Source organism: Fistularia commersonii, chromosome 30 (genome assembly GCF_037954325.1).
Source record: "Fistularia commersonii isolate RoL2024-O1a breed Wild chromosome 30, RoL_Fcom_v1.0, whole genome shotgun sequence".
NCBI classification, from domain to species: Eukaryota; Metazoa; Chordata; class Actinopteri; order Syngnathiformes; family Fistulariidae; genus Fistularia; species Fistularia commersonii.
In genome coordinates, this window is record NC_141313.1 from 861836 (window position 1) to 874093 (window position 12258).

Below are 12258 nucleotides of genomic sequence, written 5' to 3' on the forward strand. Positions count from 1 at the left end.
GGGCCGTAAACGTCTGCGTGGGATCGGGGGGCGGCGGCGGCGCTCACAGAGACGCCCAGTGTGAGGGTGAATTACCCCCGCCGGGGCGGCGGAGGCCATCTTTTAGAGCCCGACGCTCAATGTGCGCTCTGTCCCTTCACCCGTTGTGCGGCGACACCTTCCCCGGTGAGCCATTCGTCCGGTGCGGCGGCGGCGGAGCCGGCTGTTCATCATCCTGTCGCCAGCCGGATAATGCCTCGGCGTCGGGAGCGGCGTTTAAAATTCAGACGGCGACCAAGATGGCGCCCTACGGCCCCCGAGGGGGCGGGGCTTAGCTAATGTGTTGACACTCGTTCCTGCAGCAAGGATGTCTTCCTGTTCTCTGCCTGCTTTGGGGTGCGATAAGACACCCTTCAACCCCCCCCAACACTGACAAGGTGGCAGACAGTGCACGCTGTGTGTGTGTGTGTGTGTGTGTGTGTGTGTGTGTGTGTGTGCAGCTTTAATCAGGCCACTAATCCCCAGGTGCTTTAAAGAGGCATCATTGCAGAAGTGAAATGAGACTCTCTAAGCGGGCGAGATGATGAAGGTTTGCATGCGTGTGTGTGTGTGTGTGTGTGTGTGTGTGTGTGTGTGTGTGTGTGTGTGTGTGTGTCTGCAGCCAAGCTCTGTTTCCATCATCACTCCATTGATCACTGCTACAGTTAATCTCCTGGTGTGTTACCAACACACTAATAGCTATCGTCCGGGGCAACAACACACCAGGGACTAGATTGTCTCGTGGGTCCAGAGGAAGTATTGATTGAAGTTGTACTATAGGAGAGATACTCACAGTGTACACACAGTACTCTGTGTGTGTGTGTGTGTGTGTGTGTGTGTGTGGGTTAGCAAGCACACACACTCACTGATCAACAATAAATAGTCTTTTTTAAGCTGCAGTGCACAGGTTAGAGAGTACTGTGGTAGTTAGGGTTACTACATGAATAAAGAAATACACCAAAATACTGCAGTTTGGAGCATAATGCAAAGTACAATGTACTCCAAAGTGTGTGTGTGTGTGTTAGCAAGCAGACATGCACTTGAACTTGCTGATCAATATCCAATAATCCATGTCGTTTAGCTCCAGTGTGAAGGGTACAGAAGGTACTGTGGTAGTTTCAGTGCTATGAAAACAATAAAGTACACCAAAATACTGCATTTTGGAGTACAATGTAGAGTACAGTGTACTCCGGGAAGGGGTGGGGGTGTGATTGTACTGTGAGGGTGGGAGGTGTTTATGGGCTGAGGTCCGCTGGTCCAAGGTGGTGCTGGTTCTGGAGTCCAGCTCCTTTACAGGATGGGAAACAAATAAGAATAAAAATGTTTCGTTTGGAAATTTCTCCGTCGACCCGATCATCGATCGATCTCCGATCGCGGCGATTGATCGACGGAGCCGGTCCAAAAACCTGCCGTGTGTGGAAGCAGCCGCCACGTCTGCTCCATCCAGACGTTCTCCTCCTCCTCCTCCTCCTCCTCGCTCCCTTTGTTTGCTCTGCTTCTGTCTGCATCCATACATTGGTGCCAGACCCCCCTTCCAGACCCCCCTATCCAGACCCCCCTTCCAGACCCCCCTTCCAGACTCCCCTTCCAGACCCCCCTCCCCCCCAGCACATTTGAGGGCCCGGGTTTTGAGCGGCCCCCCCGGCACAAAGCAGCAAGGGGAAAACATGGTGGTTCAGGCTTCGCTCCGGTGGTTATTTATGGAGAGGATCCATCCGTCCCTCGGCGCTCGGCGGGCTGGATGGCGTGCAGGAGCTGGAGCTGGAGCTGGAGATGGAGCTGGAGGTGGAGGTGGAGCTGGAGCTGGAGGTGGAGATGGAGCTGGAGGTGGAGCTGGACGTGGAGGTGGAGGTGGAGGGAGGCGATGCGGGTGGGAATTCTGGGAAGTGAAAGATATAAATAAGGCAATAACCTCCCCCCCGACATTTTGGTGAACGTGAGGACCGCCAGCGCCTCTGGCTTTGAAAAAAAATGCTGCTGAGGAGTGGGCCAGAGTTTAAGCACTTTAAATGCACACACACACACACACACACACACACACACACACACACTCACACACACACACACACATATACACCACTGAGGGTTCAACAGTGGTTCTGACCCTCCACCTCCACTTTCTGCTTCTTCCCCTGCAGTTCAGGTTAACCCCCACCTACACACACACACACACACACACACACTCTCCTCGACTGCTAATCTTAATCCCATGAAAATGTAAATCCCAGTCAGTGCTAACGTCTGCGCAGGCGCTCCAGGGTGTTGCGCGTCTTCGTTCGCCCCCGGCTTCCCGCGGGTGAAGCTGCTCCATGAACTCATGCAGGGCGGAAACCTCGGGGTGGAGGAGGGTGAGCGCACGTCTGGCGGCGGAACAACAACAACAGAGGATAAAGGAGGCTACGCGGGAATAACGTGGCGAGGCCTTCAGGAGTCGACCTGAAGGCGCGTGCGTTCAGCCGCCGCCGACAAACCTGTGACATCATGACGTTAATAACATGGAGATCGGCGTCTCACCCTGACGAGGCCTCCACCAAACATCGCAGCTACGAAACCGCCGCGCGAGATGTCCGACAGCACTTGAATGCGGCGCTCAGAGGCCGGCGAGTGAAGCCTGCAGACGCTTCACTGTGATTGGTTCAAGCTCTCCGTCCGTCCTCCAATGAGGGACGGTGTTTCCAACGCACGCCGCGGTTAGCCTGAAGCACGCTAGCTAGCATGCAGAGCAGATGGCGCTGGAAGAAGCGGGCGATGCAGACGTCCTGTTGGCTTTGTCTTCTGTTCAAAATGTTAGACATGCAAACACACACACACACACACACACACACACACACACACACGAACACGCATACTTGCCCCCCCATTGGACTCACCTACAGATGTTGCATGTATAGTTTTTCCAGACGCGGCGTCCTGACCTCGGGCCTCGCCGTCGCCATGGCAACCCCGAGATGTCCCGCCGCCATCTTGCAACGGGCCCGACCACCCCCTCGATCGTCACGGCGACAGGAGCTCCGCCTCAGATGGACGTTCGGGAGCAGATGCTGCAGACAGATGAGAAACCCATCGGTGGAGGAATGTGCCCACATTTGTTTTCGCCATTCAGTAAGAGATGTTTGGATCTGCTCTCCTCCGGGGGGAGGAAGAGGAGGAGGAGGAGGTTCTAATGTGGTTGCGAAGAAAATGTGGGCGACTGTAAATAATTTGGTCTTCCAGGCTGTGGACACACGGATGGGATGTTCTGGGATCCTGGTGTTTGGACGCCATGCTCCTGCAGGAAACTCGGTCCAGACCATTAAACAGCCCAGAACAGGATGGGGGGGGGGGTCCAGAGTGTGTGTGTGTGTGTGTGTGTGTGTGTGTGTGTGTGTGTGTGTGTGTGTGTGTGTGGGGGTGCTTCGCAGGATTCCACAGGAACCCCCCCCACCCCCCACACACACACACATATACCCCCTGCAACACACACACCCTGCAGACGGCTGGAGCAGAAACAGCAACATGTACAGCCCTGCAGGGAATCCAGCTCTGATCCTGACCTGATCTAACCTGCCCCCCCAACACACACACACACACACACACACACACACACACACACACACACACACACACACACACACACACACACATCCGGCTCTGAACCCCCGCCCCCCCGAGGTAGGATGAGAAATGTTTGTTTATGGAGAAGAGAGGATCTCCTGTGAGGAGCTGAAGAAGCTGCTGTCCATGTTTACCGTCCGGGGGTTTCCAGTAGTACTACAGTAGTACTAGCTAAAATACTTCAGCCAGTACAATCATGCAGTAGTACTACAGTAGTACTAGCTAAAATACTTCAGCCAGTACAATCATGCAGTAGTACTACAGTAGTACTAGCTAAAATACTTCAGCCAGTACAATCATGCAGTAGTACTACAGTAGTACTAGCTAAAATACTTCAGCCAGTACAATCATGCAGTAGTACTACAGTAGTACTACCTAAAATACTTCAGCCAGTACAATCATGCAGTAGTACTACACTATTCATACCTAAAATACTTCAGCCAGTACAATCATGCAGTAGTACTACAGTAGTACTACCTAAAATACTTCAGCCAGTACAATCATGCAGTAGTACTACACTATTCATACCTAAAATACTTCAGCCAGTACAATCATGCAGTAGTACTACAGTAGTACTACCTAAAAATACTTCAGCCAGTACAATCATGCAGTAGTACTACACTATTCATACCTAAAATACTTCAGCCAGTACAATCATGCAGTAGTACTACAGTAGTACTACCTAAAAATACTTCAGCCAGTACAATCATGCAGTAGTACTACATCAGTACTACCTAAATACTTCAGCCAGTAGAATCATGCAGTAGTACTACATCAGTACTACCTAAAGGACTTCAACCAGTAGAATTATGCAGTTGTACTACACCAGTGCTACCCACAGTACTTCATCCTGTGGTACCATGTAGTAATACTACATGGTACCACCTTGCAGTACTTCATACTGTAGAACCATGCAGTACTGCTGTACCTTCACACCCTGCAGTACTTCATCTGTAGTACCTTGCAGGACCATGTGAGAGGGGATGGTTGGACCGAACCATGTGAGAGGATGAAGCTGGACCGAACCATGTGGCGGAGCTGGACCGTACCATATCTGCATCCCCCCAGAGCCAAAGCACATGGCGGTGCAGGTGAACCTCCTGCAGGAGGAGCTTCTGGGTGGACTTCAGGGTGGACTTCAGGGTGGACTTCAGGGTGGACTTCAGGGTGGACTCCACCACCTGGTGATGACATGTGACCTCCTCCCCCACGCTGCCAGGATGAATCCCCACATGATGTGTTTAATGTCACCTGAAATCTGAGATGCTTCTGATTGGAAGCAGCTCTGTTGTTTTTTTTCATTCCAGAGAGTTTCCACCTGGATTCTAGTGGTAACCATGGAAACCAGGACGACGCTCCTCTCGCTGATGTATGTTAACTCCACGGCTGAAGGTTCCTTCTCCTCTGACAGACAGCGATCTCTCTTATCGATCCGCCCCTCTGATATGGCGGCCGGGTCGATGGAGCCGTGCGGGATGTTATCTGGGTCAGAGCGCCAACGCTAACAGTGGACGCGCCGCCAAAACCAAGATGGCCGCCGCGGAGAAGAAACCGCCTCTGGATTTGTTCTTGGTTCCCGTCTGAGAGGACACGGAAAAACCCTCACGCTCACCGCTCCGCCCGCCTGTCCGTGTGACACCCTGTGACATCACATTGGTGCCGCCTTCCTCCCTCCTGATTGGCCGTCTGATCCGCCGCCGCCTGACAGGTATGTCACGTCACACCTAGCATCGCGTGTCATCGGATGTCATGTGACACTTAGTGTCACGTGACACCGAATGTCACATGACACCCAAGGTCATATGACACCTAGCGTCACGTGACACCCAAGGTCACATGGCATACCGGCGTCACATGACACCTAGCATCACGCGACACCTAGCATCACATGATATTGGATGTCATGTGACACCTTGCATCACATGACACTCAAGGTCACATGGGATACTGGCATCACATGACACCTGGCATTACGTGACACCTAGCATCACATGACATTGGATGTCATGTGACACCTAGCATCACATGACACCCAAGGTCACATGGCATACCGGCGTCACACAACAACTAGCATCACGTGACACCTAGCATCACATGACATTGGATGTCACATGACACCGAATGTCACATGACACCCAAGGTCACATGGCATACCGGCGTCACATGACACTTAGCATCACATGACACCTAGCATCACATGATATTGGATGTCATGTGACACCATGCGTCACATGACATTGGATGTCATGTGACACTTAGCGTCACGTGACATCGAATGTCACATGACACCCAAGGTCACATGGCAAAGCGGCGCCACATGACACCTAGCATGACGTGACACCTAGCATCACATGACATTGGATGTCATGTGACACCTAGTAGCGTCACGTGACACCCAAGGTGACATGGCATACCGGCATCACATGACACCTAGCATCACGTGACACCTAGTATCACATGACATTGGATGTCATGTGATACCCAAGGTCAAATGTCATATTGGCGTCACATGACACCCAGCATCATGCGACAACTAGAATCGCATGACATTGTCACATGACACGAATTTTACATGATAGCATGATAGCTAGCATCACATGACATTGGATGTCATGTGACCCCCAGTGTATTAATACGTTTTGCTATGTTGTCTTCATCCATTCATCCATTCGTTATCCACTTCCCTGCAGGGTCATGTGTGCTTGCAGCCAATCCTAGCCAACATTGGGCCTGGAGGCGGGGCTTAACCCGGGCACTCGCCAATCAATCAGAGAATTAATTCCTTCAGCCCCGAGGGGGCGGAGCCTATGGCGGCGTGCTCCCCAAATGGGATTTCAACTGACAACCTTTCCCGCCTCCCGCGCCACGTCGCAGCGAGCACCTTCTGGAAACCCAATCCGATGCTCTGCGTCCCTGGAGAACGGAGAACCTTCGGGTTCCTTGCTGGAGCTTCTGACGCGCAGCAAGAACCCACAGCTTGGCTGCACGCCCGGCACTGTGTGTGTGTGTGTGTGTGTGTGTGTGTGTGTGTGTGTGTATGTGTGTGTGTGTGTGTGTGGTGTCGTTGGAATCATGGCGCAACGCCCTGCTGTTTGAGGCTTCTGGATGTTTGGTTTGAAGCTATAATGTGCTTTCCTTCTCAGACGAGATGTTTGCTCTGCGAGGAGGTGGTGATGTCCGTCCACAGCTTCGTGCCTCCACAGAGTGACGGAGAAGAAACGGAGGTTTAATGTCGGGACGAGCCGACACATGTGGAGCTTGCAACACGTCTGAGATGTTCCTGTTTGAACAGCTGCGGGAGATGAGGTAGTGCGTTATTCCAGGAGCAGAAGTTCTCCGTCCTCGATCCTCTGGAGAAGGAGGAGGTGCGGCTCGAGACCATCTCGCCTCCTCGGAGGAGACGCAGCCTCACCTTCTCAGACGACTCCAGGGGATTAATTGCCCCTTCGGAGCCCAGAGTGAAGACCCTGGACCAGTACCTGGACCGGGAGAAGATCCGACCATCACGTCTGGAGGAGGTGGGACCAACGATGTCTCAAAGAAGGTGACCGAGAGTTCAGAGACCCCCCTGGGAGAGGTTGGAGGTGGTGGAGGTCCTCCGAGAAGTTGGGTGATAATGAGCTTACCAGGAGTTTAACCCATCATCACCCCCCCCCCCACACACACACACACACACACACACACACACCACACACACACCACACACACACTGGTGGTAGATGGTCACTCAGTCCATCAGATTTATAGGCTGGAGTTCTGCACAGAGAACCTCCATGAGGACCTCCATGAGAACCCAGATGGAGGTGGGTGGTGGACCTTATTGTCACGCTGTGGTCTGCAGGATCTTGGAGACCACCAGCATCCTCACATTCCTCCCTGGAGGTTCACGGTGGAGATCGGTGTGAAGAGCAGGGGTTGTTCTCCTGCGACTCTGATGGTTCAACCAGCTGTGACCGGTGAAAGTCGTTTATCTTCTCTGAAGAACAGATGGTCACGGCTTCGGGGAGGCCAGGAGGTGCCAGAGCTTCTGTCCCTCCAGTGGAGAAAGAAAAGCAGGACCTCCACTGCCATCTCCACCATCTTCACCACCTCCACCACCCCAGGACACCTGGTTCTGGTTCTGGTTCTGGTTCTGAGTGGGTTTCTGTCCCAGTGAGGAACCTGTAGATATGGAACCGTGAAGCTCTCCACTGTATTTATGTTTTCAGTCCTTCTTTGGTCCATCCATCCGTCCATCCATCCATCCATCCATCCGTCCATCCGTCCAGGTGTTTCATCTCAGCCAATCAGGACAAAGAGCTGTGATCAGATGATAGATCAGATAGATCAGAGACGCAGCAGGCGAACGCTTCTCCAATCGATGAATGGATCGATCGATTAAGGTTTAGAAGGTAAATCCAGGGTTTAATTTACTTCATTTCCTACTTCCTTGGAATGTCTTGGACCTCCTGAGGCGTCCAGATGAAGCGACTTAGCACCGCATAGTTTGGACAATAGATCCGCTTTCGGAGTTACGGGCTTTGCATTTGGAACAGCTCCTGGATCTACTGGCAGAACTGGACCGTCATTCTGCACCGCATGAAGGACCTGCATCTCCACCGGTGGTGGAGTTTCTGGAAGGAGTGTGTGAGCGTTTGAAGACGGCGAAGTTAAACCAACTGACGGCGCGTCACCATCTGAGCAGATGCGCGTCCGAGACGTGAAGCCACAACTTGCACGTCTTTCAGGTGGGACCAAAGTTCATGTTTAAAAAGAGCCGGAGAACTCAAGACAGGTTTCATGTAAACTTCCGTTTAGGCTGCGGGACAAATGGCGTGTGAATGCAGGAGCGAACTAGCGAGCTACATGCTAATAGTCAAAGTCAAAGTCAGCTTTATTATCAGTTTCTGACTTTGACTTTGACTATTAGCATGTAGTTGTTAGCGCAATTGGTATTATTAGCATGAGATCATTAGCGCCTAATAGCTGACATGATTCAATATTAGCTTACATTTTCATAGCGATCAAGCCACGCCCCCCCAGGGGAGCTGACCAATGAGAGAGCCAGGAGACTCGGGAGAAGATAGGAGGTTGCTAGCATGGCAGGATGCGAAGGAGAGCAATGCACCATGCAACAGAGCCAGGAGGTAGGCTAACGCTAACGCTAACCATTAGGCGCCCCCTCCAGGGAAGCTGACCAATGAGAGAGACTCGGGAGACTCGGGAGAAGATAGGAAGATTGGAGAGAAGATAGGGAGAAGATAGGAAGAAGATAGGAGGCCGCTAGCATGGCAGGATACGAAGGAGAGCGATGCATCATGCAGCAGAGCCAGGAGCTAGGCTAATGCTAACGCTAACTATTAGCTTTGTCTGAAAGGAAACCTGGAAGCCAAAGACAGGGTGAAAATTATAGGATGGTTCCATGGAGGGAAAGATTCTCACACACACACACACACACACACACACACACACACACACACACATACACACTCTGTCATATGTGTGTCATTACGCTGTTGCGTGTTTCGTCAGTTTATTTTGATATTTCGTGATGTTTTCCGATTGCGTCAGATTTCTTTTGAACTTTGAATCACGGGACTATTTTTCGAAGCCGCCGAGCCGTGAAAACACAAACACATTATCTTCATCGGCCTGGAGGCACGTTTCTGTTTTCCAGGGTGCTTCAGATGCTGAGGGACAGAAAGGGTGTGTGTGTGTGTGTGTGTGTGTGTGTGTGTGTGTGTGTGAAGGAAGTGAGATGTTAGCTTATCAATTATTACCAATTGATTACCACTGATTAATAATTATTTATCCTTCTAACCCAAATGATCGAGGCAGAAGGCCGGGATCTCTCCTCGGAGCCCCAGGAGCTGCGGCGACAACTTTAGATGCTTCTTCTAACACACACACACACACACACACACACACACACACACACACACACACATACACACAGGAAAATGGCCGCTAATAGATTCAAACAGGAACCAATGACAGGCTCTAATTGAAAAATGAGATCAGTGTTGTGTGTGTGTGTGTGTGTGTGTGTGTGTGAGTGTGTGTGTGTGTGTGTGTGTGTGTGTGTGTGTGTGTGTGTGTGTGTGTGTGTGTATCGAGCGGCGCCCTGGACCCACGTCACCTGCCGTCTGAAATGACCAGATAATTGTGTCTGGTTTCAATAACGTGCTCAGACATGAACATCTGGAGAACCTCCACCCACCACGGCTTCCAGGAACAGCGTGTGCTCTGGAGCTCCAGGTCCAGCGACAGACACCTGCATCTCCTAACATCTCCATCCTGGTCTGCTCCCAGGTTTTGGACGTCTGTCGGTCCAGGTTGCTTCAGATCTCCTGAAAGACCTGCGGCTTGAGGTGCGGAAGCGGAGGGGGCGGAGCCTCTCTGGCTGGGGGCGGAGTCAACACGGAACCCGGTATTGGAATGTCGATCAAACGAGGTCCAGGTTCTCCTCCGCAGGTGCCGGTATGAGAGGAACGTTTGGACCAGAGTCTTCTGAGAAAACCCCACGTTCTGCTGTTCCCCGGAGCAGATAGAAGACCTGCGGATCAAAGCTGGAACATTCCAGATGATTCAGAGGAGCTTCCAGATCAGAAGCCAAGTCCAGGAGCTCTGAGGAGCAGGAAGCAGGAGGTGAAGGAGGTAAGAGGTCCAAGCAGGAGGAGACGGAGCTTCTGCTCCTGGTCCAGGCTGGACCTCTGGAGCCTCAATGTTCTCCTTCCTGGGTTCTCTCTGTGTTCTCCATGACCTGAGTGTTGCAGCAGGAGGTAGATCATCCAGGACACACACACACACACACACACACACACACACACACACACACACAGCACCGGTGTGTGTCACTCCTCCATCCACATGGTCTTCTAAGTTTGACGACCCCGGCATGGAGTCTGCATGCCTTCCTCTTGAGCTCAGAGACGGATTCTGGAGCCCTGAGTCAGAGGTGTGTGTGTGTGTGTGTGTGTGTGTGTGTGTGTGTCTGTGACACACATAAACATAACAAAGCCTGAGTTGTGCTCCTGCCCTTCACCTGACAGGGCATGTTAATACCCCCCCCCCCCCCCCCCCACACACACACACACACACGAATGAGGGCCCAGTGAGAAGGTTCTGTTTCAGAGGAGAAGGTTCTTGCAGATGAGAGATGACTCCAGTGTCAGTGTTCTCCAGACGGGGCTTAGAACCCTGGAACCTGATCTCCTGATGGTGGAACAGGTTCTTCACCAGGTTCTCCACCTTGAAGGAACGTGCGCTCGGCATGCGGGCGACGCCCTCACCGTCCAATCAGAAGCTCCGGGGTTCTGAACCGGCGGCGGCCTCGGTTCCCTCTGTCGGCTCGCTCCATGTTCACCTTCTCTCATCTGTCCTCACCGCTGGATCTGATCAGGAGCAGAGACGGGCATGAACAAACACTGGCTGTGTGTGTGTGTGTGTGTGTGTGTGTGTGTGTGTGTGTGTGTGTGTGTGTGCTGTTTTCATTCCACGTTTATCCATTCAGCTGATCTCCGTCAGCTGCAGCCCGTGCTGGTCACAGCACATTAAACTCCTCACACACACACACACACACACACACACACACACACACACACACACACACACACAGGGGAAGAGAATACAACCATGATTCACAGAAACAAAGGCTCGGTCTGTGTTCCTCCAGGGAATAAGAAACTGTCTGTTTCTGCACGCCAGGTTGTCTCCGTGCACGCCGGCGAGTTCTGGTCACATGACCTCTGGAGTTGCCGGTTCAAAACTCCCGAGAGGAGGATCACGGTGATCTCGTCTGAAGGTCCTGCCTCGACACGGCGACGGCCCGTAATCTGGCACCGTGACGTCACCGCCGCGCAAACAACAACCGCCGGCCGCCCGCGGATCGAGTTCAACGGCGTCTAAAGCGGCGTCCCGACCTGGAGGGGAAGTTCTGCCACCGGATCCTGGAACCAGACACCTGACTCACCAGAGTGTCCATTCATTCCAGGGAAATTGTGCAAAAACATGAAAAAATCCCGAGGAGATGCGGGTTACTCAGATTACAATCTGCTGTAGCCGAAGGCGAGTGACACGCCTGTTTCCAGGAAAAGAAATTATGGTTTCGGTTCATTGTGACGGCAGCAGAGCTACAGCAGTGACATGCTAGCAGCTGGATGCTAGCAGCAGATCTAGTATAGAATTATGTTAGCAGCAGCCCTGTAGTAGCAGCATGCTAGCAGAGGATTTATAGCAGCAGTATGATAGCAGCTGTATGCTAGCAGCAGATCTATAACAGCTTCATGTTAGCAGATCTATCAGCTGTATGCTAGCAGCAGATCTATAACAGCTTCATGTTAGCAGATCTATCAGCTGTATGCTAGCAGCGGATCACAAGCTGCACATCTATAGCAGTGGGATGTTAGCAGCAGATCTATAGCAGCTGTATGCTAGCAGCAGATCAATAGCAGCAGTATGATAGCAGCTGTATGCTAGCAGTGGATCACAAGCTGCACATCTATAGCAGCGGTATGTTAGCAGCAGATCTATAGCAGCTGTATGCTAGCAACATGTCTGTACCAGAATGTAACGACTATGAGTCAAAGATCTATGGCACCGCTATGCTAGCAGCAGATCAATAGCAGCAGTATGATAGTAGCTGTATGCTAGCAGCGGATCACAAGC

General features: G+C 52.0%; 1 long non-coding RNA gene across 1 annotated transcript; it reads left to right on the plus strand.

Annotated features, from left to right (window-relative positions):
• Window positions 1-6801: 6801 nt before the first annotated feature.
• LOC147215973 (uncharacterized) lies at window positions 6802-10363 on the plus strand. Its single transcript, XR_015109160.1, has 5 exons — window positions 6802-7156; window positions 7821-8003; window positions 8148-8339; window positions 9269-9297; window positions 9904-10363. It is a non-coding gene; the product is annotated as an uncharacterized LOC147215973 (long non-coding RNA).
• The last annotated feature ends 1895 nt before the right edge of the window (window positions 10364-12258 follow it).